The sequence below is a fragment of the Acomys minous genome, assembly GCF_964271855.1.
Source record: "Acomys minous genome assembly, chromosome: 3".
Lineage (NCBI taxonomy): Eukaryota > Metazoa > Chordata > Mammalia > Rodentia > Muridae > Acomys > Acomys minous.
Genome location: NC_140485.1, coordinates 77,511,251 through 77,525,556, shown reverse-complemented (window position 1 = coordinate 77,525,556; position 14,306 = coordinate 77,511,251). Strand labels below are relative to the sequence as shown.

Sequence of the window (14,306 nt, the reverse complement as noted above, 5' to 3'; positions counted from 1 at the left end):
CTTTTCTTTATTTTATTTTTCCTGAGACAAGGTCTCTCTGTGTAGTCTTGGCTGTCCTGAACTCACTTTGTAGACCAGGCTGACCTCGAACTCACAGCGATCCACCTGCCTCTGCCTCCTGAGTGCTGGGATTAAAGGCGTGCACCACCACGCCCGGCTGGATATGGTGGAGCAAGCTTGGAGTGGCCCTGTTGGGGCCTGATTGCTTCTCTCAGGCCGCTGTGTCCAACTGGTGGTCTCCACCTGAGTTTGTCTAGTGTCCACACATTACGTTCTCTGGAGCTGGACCACGGCAGGGTCCTGGAGTGGATGGAGCTTTTATTCCTATTATGCGGAAGATGGGCAGGGGCTGTAGTCATTTGACTAGTGAGATGTGAGTCTGGGGGACTGGGAGTCTGGGGGACAGCTGAGTGTCCCCAGTGGGGCTCACATCGTTCTGAGGCAGAGCATAGGTTCTCTGACCTCCTGGCCGTGTAACTGCGGGCGGTGGGTATTGGGTGGTCCAGGTGTATGATCTCCTGGTAGTAGTGAGGCCTAGGAAGGCATCTGGCTCTGAGTTTGGATCTTGGCATGGCGGCCTTTTGGCTGCATCTGATTGTGAGGACAATGAATGCTCTATGTCTCAATATTTCCCCAGTCTTCGGAGCTCCGAGAAGGTGGCCCGACTGTCAGTCATACTAGTATATGTCCAGTGCTTGGGCACGGGGCCCATTCACGGTGTTTTGAAGCTGTGAGGGAAGGTGACTCTGTGGTGAGGTGGAAAGGCAAATTGATCCGGGAACCCTCGACACTGGCACCTTGGTTTGCGGTTGCCTTGTCCTGTGCGCCTAGGAGCGACAGCATTGATTGGAGCCTGCCAGTTCCATCTAGCTACTCCGAGCCAGCTCCCACCTCTCCTTGTCCTCCTAGGACCTGATCACATGTCCATCCCATGACCTGGGGTGCCCAAGACCCCCTTACTAGGTGTGGGGCCCTGCCCTTCCTATGAGGTATCTGCCATCTGGGCAGTGGGTGCTTCGTATGCTAAGCCCACACGGCCTGGGTACAAGCTGCACTTCCCTTGTTTCCGACGGTGGCAAGCAGAGGCTCAGAGAAGGGCCCGGCGCTGCACAGCTCCTGGAGATGTTCCTTGTCCAGACAGCGTTCCTTCCTTGGCCCCAGCCCACTCCTCCGTTGCGTCTCTGTGGTGGGTTACCCCACAGGTGCTCTGAGCCGCTGGTTTGCCTTTGCCTGTGCAGGTCGGCCATTCCTGTGAGGGTCCCCCCCCTGTTCTTTTATTCGGGGTGTGCATGTGACACACACCTATATAGTCCAGACTGCCCTGGAGCTCATTTTGGGTAGCCCAGACTGGCAGCAGTGATCCTCCTGCCTCAGCTTTCTGAGAGTTGGAGCTATCATCACATCCGGCTAGGTACCCCACTGTTGCTCGAGCCTTCCGGTAGCGAGAGAGTCTCTCCGGCTCCCCCTCACCTGCTGTCCTTCCGCCTTACTCTCTGCCATCTTTCAAGGCTCCAGCTCTGTCTGTAGGTGGCAAGTCCTGCCTCTAGGCTGGTTTTCTCTGCCTCTGTGTGGTAATTATCACTCCCGAGGATGCAGCACTTTACAGTTTACAAGGCACCTGTGCACCCCAGCAGGGCTTTGAGGGAGACAGAACCCAGTGGTCACCTTCATTTGACAGATGAGGAAACTAGCCTTAGCTTGGGCTCCTTTGGGGTACTCTTCCTGCTTGGGTAGCTGGGACACCCCCATTCTCCTGAGTCTCGATGAGTGCCTAGATGGATCAGAGAGGTAAAGTGACCTGCCTAGGGTCACACAGCACTGAAGGGGTGAAGCTGGGCTGTTTCGTCTAAGGATTCATGAGAAAGCAGATCACGCCCAACTACCCACCCTTCTGAATAAAGCCACTCAGATGGCCAGAAGATGTGGCAGGAGACACAATTCCTTATCTCCTGCCCAGGTGGCCCTGCTGTACCTGTGGACTTTGTTCTGAGCTGTACCCAGTCTCCAAGAGAGCCTGAAGCCGGGCCTGTTCTACCTGCCTCTGCTGGGTGCCCCAGTAAATGGCTTGCCTCATCCCCATCAGGACGCAGCAGCATTTTTTCCTTGGGCTGGCCGGAAGATGGCAAGCCCTCTCTCCTTAAATATCTTAGGCTTCTAGGAAGTTTTCCCTCAGTAGTCGGAGGTGGTAGGGCAGGAAGGGGAAGTTGCCCCTGCAGAGGATGGCGGGGGATCAAAGGCTTGAAGGTGGGTCAGCCTGAGACCCACAGAGGGGGGAGGTGGGGGGGGAGGGCCTTGTGGGTTGAATATGGCCTCACTGCAGGATTTGCCTCCTGCGCCTACCCCCACCCCTCCAGGTGTTCCCAAGGCCTGGAACCAGATGAGCCACTGTTCTATTTGGGGACAATTCTGCTGTTCCCATTTCAATTCTGTGCCCTAGTTTTAGAAGCAACGTGGGTTTGGTTACCAGTTGGCTATTTGCAGGCAGCTAACCCCCTCCACCCACTCTGCCCACACCTTAGATCCAAGGGCATCATGACCAGAACAGGCCTCTGCTGCCTTTGGCATTGCTGGGGGCCTCTGCCCCTGAGCTCCTTACACAGGTCCATGATTAGCAGCTGATGGGTGTTTGAGCCAGTGATGATGGGGTGCACACTTGATGGGGTGTGGGGTGGGGCACCGGAAGCTGCTCCAGGCCTCTGAGGGGAGATGCACTTTGGAGGACAGGACAACCGTGATCAATCTTGGGGGGGCACTGGGCCTCACTAGAAGCAGTGCTCTGGGTAGCCAGTTACAGCCCCCTATGGTTGCTCTACGGTGAGCTCAGTGCCACAGGCATAATGGCAGCCTCCCAATGCCAAGGGATTGCCCCAGAAGGACACCTGGGTCTTAAAGGGTGAACAAGAGATCGTGAGGAAGAGAAGGGTTAGGGCGTGCTAAAGACAGGGACCCCAGGGAGTGTGCGTGTGTGTGTGTGTGTGTGTGTGTGTGTGCATACCTGTGTGTGTGTGTGTGCATGCATACCTGTGTGTGTGTGTGTGCGTGAGTGAGTGCGTATGCGTGTGTGTGTGTGTGTGTGTGTGTGTGTGTGTGTGTGTGTGTGAGAGTGTGCTTGAGCATGTGTACAAGCATTCATAGCCTGGGGCTGAGGAGCTATGGGTCATGTGTAGGTGCTGAGAAAGGGGTTGGTTCATCCTACACCCTCAGACTGTTGTCTTAGAGTGACGGGAGCAGCGCAGGCATAGGTGGTTGAGGACAGAAGAGGATGAGGCGGACCTGGGGTTCAAGATAGGGATCAAGGCTCCTGCCAGAGGCCAGCCTTCTGAGGAGGAGCCTGATCAGGACCTCTTGATGCAGTGTGTACTCCTTCTGAGCACCAGGACCTGGGGTTGGACCTGGTGCCCTCTGCGGACACCCCAGCACTTGCTGAGGTGTGTGCATATAACCTTATGCAGAGGGCGGTTCCCTGGGAAGATGGGTGTGTCCAGTTTTGTGGGTCATGCCTGGCTCGGGCAGGGTGGCCTTGCTGCAGTGGCCCAGGAAGCCGTCCTGAATGGCGGTGTTTGGGAATAACAAGAGCCAAGGCGGGGGGCAGGAAGGGTTGCCACAGTCCCTCTTACAGCGTCTCTTGGACCCAGTGCCCCTCAGGAAGTGGAGGGGGGGATCCTGTGGTGTGTTCCACGGACACCTGGTGTGGGCTCTGGTCCAGGCCACTGCCTCCTTCCTTTTGGGAGAGCCTCCCAGGGCACAGTCCACTCTCTTTTAAGCTCCTTCTGGTCTGCCAGCTATCTACTGTGGGACCCAACAGGCCTGGCTTGGAAGCCTCGTATTGATTCCAGCTGGGAGAGCTTGGCTAAGTGACTTTCCCTTCCTGGGCCTCAGTTTCTCCCGCACAGAAAGGGAGGCTGTCCTCTGGGAGGTTGTGTCCAATGTTGTACAGCCCTGGGAGAACCTGGCTCAGAGCCACGGCCTTGCCGAGCTGCCAAGGGACAGCTTCCGGGCACCCTGGGCTCTTAGCTCCAAGGACAAAGCCCCTTTGTGGGGAGACAGATGGAGCCTGGGAGCCCCCTCCCTGGGGAGTAGGGCCGTCTGCCCCTCCTCTGCACTCCATCCCCCGGGAGAAGGAGCTTTCTGAGGCGAAGGGTGGGAACCCAGTGGGTTGCATGGCCTGGCTGCTCTGCCTGTGTCTCTTCTCTGTTTCGACCACTTCTCAAGGGCCCGGGCATCCCAGGCAAACCTGGAGCCTACTGTGGGTGTCCCTAACACCTATCCTTCCATCGCTCTTCATCCTTTCATTTCCCCCTTCATCTTCTCATTCGTCCATCTTCCTTCCATCCCTCTTTCCACGCCAGGCACCTTCCCCTTAACTGGGCCCTGTGTTATTCGGCCATATTGTCTGCTCTGTTCCGAAGGTGTTTAACGGTCCCAGCTATGCGCCAGGTTTTTGTTTTGTTTTGTTTGAGATATTTATTTATTTAATTTATACAGTGCTCTGCCTGCCAGCTAGAGCACCAGATCTCATTGTCGATGGCTGGGAGCCACCGCGTGGTTGCTGGGAATTGAACTCAGGACCTTTGGAAGAGCCGACAGTGCTCTCAACCTCTGAGCCGTCTCTCCGGCCCTATATGCCGGTTTTAATACAACACCTACCAGCTGTGGGTGAGTAGAAGTGGTCCTGTAGTCATCCATAGGTCTCTGACGTCAGAGTGAAGGTTCAGGCCTCAGGCAGGGTTGAGGGGGTTCTTAGTTCCCCTGAAGAGGTCACTTTGGCAGTGAGACTGCATGAGAGTGGAGTTGGCTGGGATGCTGCCATCGAAATGCCTATTGTAGTAGGCGACATGGGCCCTGACTACCCAGAGACGGTGAGGAAGCGAGTCATGGAGGTATGGAGTCGAGGCGGAGTGAAACTCTGGGCAACGAGAAGAAAATGGCCTGTGCACAGCCCTGAGGCAGAAGCAGCATGCGCAAGGGTCCTGAGGCAGGAGCAGGCTGTTTCCAGGGAAGGGGGAGCTATTGACCTGTATAGGGAAATGAGGGGGAAGGGTAGAGCTGGTGTGGTGACTGACAGGAGGGACTTGGGGCCTTTGGATTAGGGGTTAAGGAGTCAGATTGGCATCTCTGCTCCAGTTAGGTAGTGCGTGAGAGAAGGAAGGGAAGTGGGTCCAGGAGTGTTTGGAGCTGGGACTGACAATGTTTGGAGCTAGGCTACCGAGGGTAGGAAGCTGAGGCCGGGCACGGCTTTCTCCATGGCCAGGATCACATAGTGGAGCAGGGCTAGGTTTGGGCTCTCAAGGCCTAGGAGACCTATGGCTTTACACAGAGCCTGGCCCTCAGATCCCAGCCAGCAACTTTGAAGTCTACCCCTTTGAGCCGGACTGTGGTGGCGCACGCCTTTAATCCCAGCACTCGGGAGGCAGAGGCAGGTGGATCGCTGTGAGTTCGAGGCCAGCCTGGTCTACAAAGTGAGTCTAGGACAGCTAGGGGTACACAGAGAAACCCTGTCTCGAAAAACAAAACCAAATAAACAAGCAAACAAACAAACAGTCTACCCGTTTCTGTCTGGGACATGGACACTGCTTCAGTATTGCCTCTGGGATGGGAAATGCCTGACTCCAGACCTGCTGTGGGAGCCTCGCCTCGCCTTGCTCTGCCTCCCAGGGATTCCGAGAAGCACAGTCATTGCAGGGGTGAGGACCTGCCCCTCCACAGCTGGCCTTAGCAGGACTGGGGCTTCTTTTAGATATCTTAGCACCTTGGGGTGGAGGGTTCCTAGCATCAGAACTAAAGCCTCTCTCCATATGGGGAAGCAACCCAGAAGGGCACCACACTTTGCAGAAGAGACCTCCTAAGGGCCTGGCAGAACAGGTTGGCATTCTGAACCAGGTCACTTACTGCCTAGCCCCTGGGCCCCTGCTCTCCTTGCCCTGCTCAGGCAGTTCCAGGCCTTGCCCTCCCTCACAGGCCTTTCCAGCCTCTTGACATTGCAACGTAACATTGTCACCTATATGGTCCGTGCTCCAGGCACTCTTTTGAGTTGGAAAACCAAAACAAAATGGGGGTGGGGGTGGGGTTATCTTGTAAGTTATAACTTTGTGTTAGGTTGCATTCATGGCTAGCCTGGGGCGCTGTGGCCTGAGAGCTGCAGGGTGGACACTTTGGATGACCAGGCTTAGCACACATCTTAGTGTTCTCTCCATGGTACGGGTCAGGGGCTGAGGTTCAGAAGAGAGCAGCAAGGGACCAGTCTGTCTGTACCGAGCTTGTGGTGGGTGTGAGCCCTGTTTCTCACTTGCTTAGTTTGTATCTTCCCAGGCTGAAGGTCCTGGGTCCAAAAACACCCCTCCCTCTAGGGCCAGCTGGAGCCTGCAGGCGCTCTGCCCAGTGGCACTGGCAGAGCCGGTTTGAGGCTTGACAGCCCCCAGCATGCTTGTACTGAGAGCGCAGGGCCAGGCATGTTCTGACGCCTGTGGCTCTTGGATTCCCTCCCCCCCTTCTCTCACTGCTGGATCACTCCTTACTCACTTGGCAAACACCCTCCCCCACCTCCCACCCAGCTCCTGGCCCAGGCCTATGCTGGGTGGGGCTTGGGGACTGATTCGAGTTGCTTTATATTTTACATTGCCTATGTAAGTTGGGTGGTCGGAGTCTGTTGGGAACTCATGCAGGACATGGGCCAGGGAGAGCAGGGGATGGGGCTGAGCCCCTGGGCATGGGTAGACCTCTGGCCTAGGCTACCTCTTCTTCCTGGGAGGCGCTAGTTGGGGCCCAACCATCTACCTAACTGCCCATCCACCCACTTGTCCACCCACCTCTGTATCCACTTATCTACCTTGCCACCCTACCATCGTCCATCCATCCATCCATCCATCCATTCATCCATCCATCCATCTGCCCACCTACTTAGCTAATCACCCACCTGCCTGTTCCTCAGTGGGGCCCATCCATGCATATATCTACCCATTCACTTACTTGTCTGTCGTTTCATCCACCCATCTATGTATCCGTTTTCCTATCTGTCCATGTATCCACCTATCGTCCGTTCGTCCGTCCGTCCGTCCATCCATCCATCCATCCATCCATCCATCCATCCATCCACCCATTCATCCAACCATGTGCTCTGGGCACTTCTGTGTGCTGGACGATGTTCTGGGGGCTAGAGATACATCAGAGAACCAGCTGGACACAACCTCTGCCTTTGCAGTATTTGCTGACCAGCAGGGCAGACAGAAAACCAGCAAACAAGGACCAGTGTGCATGGTCTGTTTGAGGGAGCTAATTGCTGTGGACCCTACATAAAATGGAGGCGGGGGTTTTAATATGCCAGCTAGGAACTGGATGGGCTGCTGCTGTGCAGGGCAGCCGAGGAAGGGGTACACACTGCCGTGACCGGCTGGCGCTGGGAGTGGGGTGGGCTTACAACGCTCAGGAATAGAACCTAGGGAGGAAACACCAACGCAAAGGCCCTGAGACAGGAGCATGCGTGGAGTGTTGGAGCAACTGCAAGAGGCTGGGAAATGGCATGGGAAGGAGGAACATGGAGGGAAAAGACCTGAGGGGCGGAGCCAGGTGCCCCGGGGTGGGCTGTGGGGTGAGGCTGCAGTGCCCGCTGATGAGGAGCAGAGGGTTGTCTGTTTGTAGTACTTAGGCACTGGGTACTGGAGTACTCAGGCATAGTTCACTATGCAATAAACCCATCTTTTTCCTGTATCGAGGGGCAGTAGCAGAGCCCCTGGCGCCTACCCACTCCCTTACCCTCTCTCGCATCATGCTAAAGTAGATCTTCACTGTCCCACGTTCAGAATGTACATAGTTCTGCGTAGAATCTGTACTCCACCACTGTTCCTTCCTGCCAGTGGCCTCCTCCCTCTCCTATTACAGTTTGCTGATGAGATTGATGCTGGTCACGTGACCAGCCTCTCTGCTGTGCTGAGCTCAGGGCCTGGCGCTTAGTAGGTGGCCAGCACACAGTAGCCGCTCTGATGACAGCAGACACAGAGCCTGCCTTCTGGGCTCGGGCGGGTGCTGTTCTCAGGGCTGCACAGATGGGAGCTTACTTCGTTCTCATGACCTCTCTTCAAAGTAGGCTGAAACCGGCACAGAGAGGTAGAGAAACCGCACCTGGGTCACACAGCAAGGAACAGCTGGAGCTGGGTTTTGTTTTGTTTTTGCTTTTGTTTTTCGAGATAGGGGTTCTCAATGTTATCTTGGCTGTCCTGGACTCACTTTGTAAACCAGGCTGGCCTCGAACTCACAGCGATCCACCTGTCTTGGCTTCCGGAGTGTTGGGATTAAAGGCGTGCGCCACCCACCACACCCAGCTGGAGCTGGCTTTTGAACACTGAGTGGTTCAGCTCTTAATCCTCATGATAAGGCCCGGCTCTGTTAGCCCAGATAAACATGAATTCCTCTTTCTACCTAGGTGAGGTTGGGAACTGAGCATGACCAGCCCCTGAGGAGGGAACACCCCTCCTCAAAGGGCCAAAAGTTAGAGGATTGTTCATGAGTGAAGCAGTGGGGGCAGGGGGCAGGGTGGAGAGAGATGGAGCAAGCAGCAGGCCCGCAGGAGGCAGGAGGGTTAAGTGTTTGGACCACTGCCCCCCCCCCATGGTCAGTGTTCTCCTCAGTTCACAGAGAGGGAAGGGGACAGCACCTGTGGGCTAAGGGTGGTGAGGGCGGGGCGGTGGAGGGGGGCAGTTTAGGACTGCTCCTGCACTGGGGCTTGGCCGCTTGGTGTTCCTGCCCACCCATGTCCCCAAGGGAGATGCCACCTGGGTGTGGGCGGGGAGGAGGGGGCACCATGTTCCCAGAGTCGAGAAGCAACCAGAGCTGTTGGCAGGGAACAGCGGGCACCGTGGGCAGGGGCCGGCTGGCAGCCCCTCTCAGGGCCCAGCCGCCCCCTGCTGCCAGCAGGGAGGGGCTGCCCAGCTGACCTTGGAGAGGTTGGAGTAAGAGTCCCACCGAGGTCACTCCCTCGTCCTGAGCGTGTCAAGGGCTTTGTGCCCGGACACTGGCTGAAGCCCAGATGGAATGTGGCCTGCCTAGGGTCACACAGTGATGATAGCTCCCTGAACTCATTAACGGACCATCTTGGGGTGTCCCTTAGGCCTTGTGCTATCAACTCCTCAACAAAATTGGGATTGGCTCCAGCCATGTACACCTGTCCCTGCCCGCCCTCCTTGCTGCCTTCTGGGACAGTGTGGAAAGGAAGGGTTTCCTGGTCATGAGGAAGTCTCCAGGGCCCGGTCTTCAGATGTAAAACGTCGAGGCTGCTGAGAGCCCCATGGGGATGGTGTGAGCCACAGGAGAGTCTATCCTTGCCCCACTGCTCCCGTCTGGCCCAGGAATCTGCATTAGAGCTGCGTGTGTGCTGCAGCCCAGCCACAGGCTCTTCCCTGAGAGCCTTGCCTTGACCTGCTGAGGGAAAAGCTGCAGGGTGGTTGGTCAGAGAAATCAGCTGCCACAGAACGGGATCTTAGCCTCATCTGCATCTTCTCATCTGTAAAATGGGCTTGAGAATGGCACATAGGCCTGGCAGGGTGGCACACGCCTTTAAGTCCAGTACTTGGGAGGAAAGGCAGAGGCAGGCACATTTCTGAGTTCAAAGTCAGCTGGCTCTACATACCGAGTTCTAGGCTAGCCAGTGCTGTATAGCATGACTCTTACTTAGCTTTAGAGACCCCATACAAGAGGCTGGGGATGAGCTGGGGTGGTAGAATGCTTCCCCAAGGCCCTGGGTTCGGTCCCCAACACCGTGGAAACTGAATTTAGGAGATGAAGGAAGGAGCTCAGACCTTCAAGGTCATCCTCAGCTACGTAGTGAGTTCGAGGCCAGCCTGGGCTACATGGGTCCCTGTGAAGGTTTTCAATAGATGCTAACTTAAGTAGGTCTCGCTCATCACTGCTGCTGTGCCTACTTCCTTGGCCTTGTGCCCTTTCCACATTGCTAAGCCACTTGTGGAAGGCTACCCAGGTAAGCAGGCAGTTCCCACGGTAACACTAAAGACAGAGTTGAGGCAGGTGCCTCTCCACAGGGAGCTGCCCCCAGAACAATGCCGTGAGGTCCCGTGAGATGGGCGTGGGGGTGATGCCTTCCCTAGTCCTTTGTCCCACCACAGGTGGCCACTGCTGGGACCTGTCGGCTGGGGGCCCACTCTGGCTGGGGTGCTGGAGGAGAAGCTGTGGCAGTTCGGCTCCTGGGGCCTGCAGTGTACACCCCTCTTTCTATATAGTCTCTGTGCCCCTTTGGACAAAAGAGCTGGCCCCTGAGCTTGATGCTCCCAGTGAGGTCAGCTGGGACCAGTGACCCCTGAGATGGTGGCCCCGGCTCTGACTTAGCTTCTTTGAACATTTCCTGTCAACCCCACAGATAGACCTGGCTGCCTGGCTGTGGCTGTGACCAGGGCCTGGGAGAGCTGGGGAGCTAGCAGTGGCAGTCAGAGGAAGGCCCTTTGCCAAGGTAGCCTATAGGCTGCCCCCTAGATTGATACCATGACAATGAAGGAGGTTCCTAAGGACTTGTGCAAGACACCCCCAAAGCGTGATGGTCCCCTGATCTGGCTGGGCTGGTACCCAATCTACCTGCCACCTCCTACTCATGCATTCCTCCCTGGCAGACACACACACACACACACACACACACACACACACACACACACACACACTTTTTCATTGCTCAGTGGTGTTGCAGGTGTTCCTGGCCCTGCTGAGAACAGCCTAAGGGAGGATGAGCAATGCCAGACACTGGCCCTGCTGGTGCCTTAACGTGGGATGGACCCTGGGGTGTAGGATGCTGCCGATCCCACGCAGTTCATGCTTCTTCCCTAATGCTGTCTTTTAGTTTGCTGTGTGACTGTAGGTACAGCCGACCCTCTCTGTGCCCCAGCTGTCTCATCTACAGAAAGAAGCCAATCACACAGGGATGGGGTGGAGCATCCTGGGCTGATGGATGGAACTTACTATTTAGCGTGGTGCCTGTCCCCGGGAGTCACCCTCCTCCGAAAGCCCCCAATTTAGACAGCTTCTAGTGTTTGCCCTCTGGGCTGTGGGAGAGGAGGGAGGATTGAGAGGGCTGTGACTCTGAACAGCCCCTCTCCTGATCTGCAGGGTGGGGGTGGGGTGAAGCCCTGCTGGTCACAGCACCCTCTGTGGTTCCTCCTTTGTGTGTCCAGTCCCTTGGCCGCAGCCAGCTGACATGTAGTCGCTTCCTATTCCCGGTGACCTTTCAGGAATGGGTGATTCAAAGACTCCCTTCGCCAGAGATGCCCCCCCTCAGCCCCCCCAGACTGTGGGGACCGGCTCCTCCCTGCTGCCCCCAGGGGGCTGCCTCTTCAGGAAGCTTGCATGGTCTGTGCTGCTGGAGCACACTCTGCCCCCTCACACTGAGGTTCTGGGTAACCTGGTGTCCATAGTAACACTGAGCATGGGCAGAGAATGTGGCTCACTGCAGCCACGTGGAGAAGTCACTGACGAATACCCTTCTGCAGGATAGACTACGGAGGCCGAGAGCGCTGAGTGACCTGTGCCGTCATGACAGGCTGAGCCAGGATCTGAACGAAGGCAGGTAAGCTGGGTGCACCTCAGGTTCTGACGCGGGGTCTCATGTAGTCTAGGCTGGCCATGAACTAACTATGTAGCCTAGGCTAACCTCCAACTGGCTGGGTAGCCCAATTCACTAGAAAGCACAGGCTGGCCTCTAACTCAATACAAAGCACAGGTTCAGCTTCAACTGACGGTGTAACCTAGGCTGACTTCCAACTTATTGCTGCCTAGGCTAGCCTGCAGCTCGCTATGTCTGGTCTTGAACTTGTGATATAACTCTGCCGTTGTGATTTGGATAATGTTAGCAGAGTGTCTTTTGGGGAAGTATGCGCACTACTTCCTCTCTCTCCTACCAGACTGGAGGTGCCATTGAATTTTAGGTGACAGTGGCAGAAGTGCGTGTACACACAGGCACGCGCACACACACACACACACACACACACACACACACACACACACACACACACTAAATGTAGGTGCTAGAGAGATGGCTCAGCAGTTATGAGCACTGGCTGCTCTTCTAGAGGACCTGGGTTCAATTCCCAGCACCCACACGATGGCACAAACCATCTGTAACTCTAATTTCAGGAGACCCAATGCCCTGTAATTCCCTCCTTGAGCACAAGACATGCACATGGCACACAGGCATATATGCGAGACAGAAATGCTCACATAAATAAATAAATCTCAAAAAATATTTGTAACTTGACATAAAAAATTGAGTTTATCAGTAACGTGATTGATCGCTTGATTGATCGGTTGATTGATTCTGTGCTGAGATGGAACCTTTTCTCTCTCCTGCAAGCCAATTGCTCCACACTAAACCAGAGCCTTAGCCCTTTAACCCTGGTGTGTTTTATAATGGCCAAACCTGAGTGAACCTGTTTCCTCAAACACTCCACCTTTTCTGTGTCCTCACATTCAGAATCAGTTCTTGTAGCTTTTTGAAATGTTCAGTGTATTGTTACCTGTTGGCGTCCAACTGTTCAGTGACAGGTGACAGGCGTACAGGAACCTCTTCATCCTGTCCAACTAGAGCACCCTGCACACTATCAATCTTTCCCCATCTCATCCCTCCTCTTTCCTCCTCAGCCTCTGGTAAACTGTTCTATCATGGTTTCTATGATGTCAACATTAAAAAAGAGGTTTATTTATTTATTTGTTTTATGTATACGGGTGTTTTGTCAGCGTGTATATCTGCACGCCCGAAGAGGACATCAGATCCCATAGGACTATAGTTATAGACTGTTGTGGGATGCCATGTGAGTGCTGGGAATTAAACTCAGAACCTCTGGAAGAGCAGACAGTGCTCTTAACTGCTGTGCCATTTCTCCAGTCCGTGATGTCAACATTTAATTTGTTTTAAATATGTGTATGTGCATGTGAGTGCAGATACCTAAGCTGGCCAGAAGAGGGCATCATTCTCCCGGAGCTGGAGTTACTTACAGGTTGTGAGCCACCATTGTATGGATGGTGGGAACTTGAACTTGGGTCCTCTGCAAGAGCAGCAAATACTCTTAACTGTTGAACTATCTCTCCAGTTCCTGACAGCAACGTTTTGAGGCTCCACGTGTAAGATCAGGTGGGACTTGTATTTTGACGCCTGGCATACTTCACTTCCCACATGTCCTCCATGTTGCTTCCATTCATGTTGGTTCAAATTATAGAGCCTTCCCCCTTTCTTTATTCATTGGTTGGTGGGCACTTGGGCTGTTTCCCGGCTAGTATGAATACTGCTGTGGTGAATGAGGAAGTTACCATGACCCTCTGATGGAGTTATTTTATTTTGAAACTGGGAGGAAGGGCAATTTATATTGGAGTTTGAGAGAAAAAACGGCAGAGCAGGCAAACTGAAGACCTCAGGTGTCAGGAGGAGGGAGAGTAGGATGAGAGTAGGTTTCCCGAGTAGGTCAGGAATCCAGAGGGGCTCTGTGATGCACATCTGCCAGGCAGCTGCAGGGGATAGGGATGAAGTGAGCATGCCCACCAGTGCCCGAGTGCCAGGCCAAGGGAGAAAGGCAGTCTTAGACTCTCCAAATGGAACTCGGGCGGCCGTGGGCACAGCAGCGAGCTCTGAGCCTGGTGTTCATCCTGCGGTTTTATCCAGCTGGTGTGCATTCTACTCACAATGTTCATTAGTGGGTGGGCCACAGCGAACGCTGCCCTTGTGTGCTGTGGGGTTGTGCATGGTTGTGTCTTTTGGTTTCTGCTGAGGTGTACCTGGGAGCGGACTCCCGGATAGCACGCTGAGTCTCTGTTGAAGCTTTGAAAGGAAGGCCAGACTGTTTTCCCAAGTGGCTGCATCGCTCGGTGGCCCACCACAGTAGAGGAAGATCCAAGTGCCCTGCGTTCTCGACAGCGCTTGGTGCTGGCTGCCTTCCTGATGACAGATGTTCTGTGGGTGGGACACAGCATCTCACACGGCTGACTTGCCTTTTCTGGTGGGTTCTGGCGATGAGCTTCTTCTGTCCATGTCGGCTGCAGGTTGGTTCTTGGGAGAAATGCCTGTCTGTGTCCTTTGTCCATTTTGAAACTGCAGTTTGTTTTGTTGTCCAGTTGTAGCACTGGGATTTATGCCTAGGCCCTCGCACATGCCGGGCAGCTGCTCTGCCACCTTGACCCCAGCCCAGGATCTCTTTTTAACTTTCACTTACATGTGTTTACCTGTGTATGTGTGTGTGTGTGAGTGAGTACAGGCTCCCTCCCAGGCTAGAAGAAGTTGTCAGTTCTTTGGAACTGGAGGTGGGTGTGAGCTGTCTGATGACGGGAAC

General features: G+C 54.8%; 1 protein-coding gene across 11 annotated transcripts in view; it reads left to right on the top strand.

Annotated features, from left to right (window-relative positions):
* The window catches only part of SRC (SRC proto-oncogene, non-receptor tyrosine kinase), a 45,584-nt gene that overhangs the window by 4,995 nt on the left and 26,283 nt on the right, over nucleotides 1–14,306 (top strand). For 8 of the 11 annotated variants that reach the window (XM_084777240.1, XM_084777243.1, XM_084777234.1 and 5 more), the window contains one exon: nucleotides 11,481–11,557. The exons of 2 other annotated variants lie outside the window; for them this stretch is intronic. The gene's annotated coding sequence lies outside the window, so the exon portion shown is untranslated. The remainder of the gene's footprint in view (nucleotides 1–11,480; nucleotides 11,558–14,306) is intronic. One more of the 11 variants, XM_084777241.1, reaches the window with a different exon arrangement.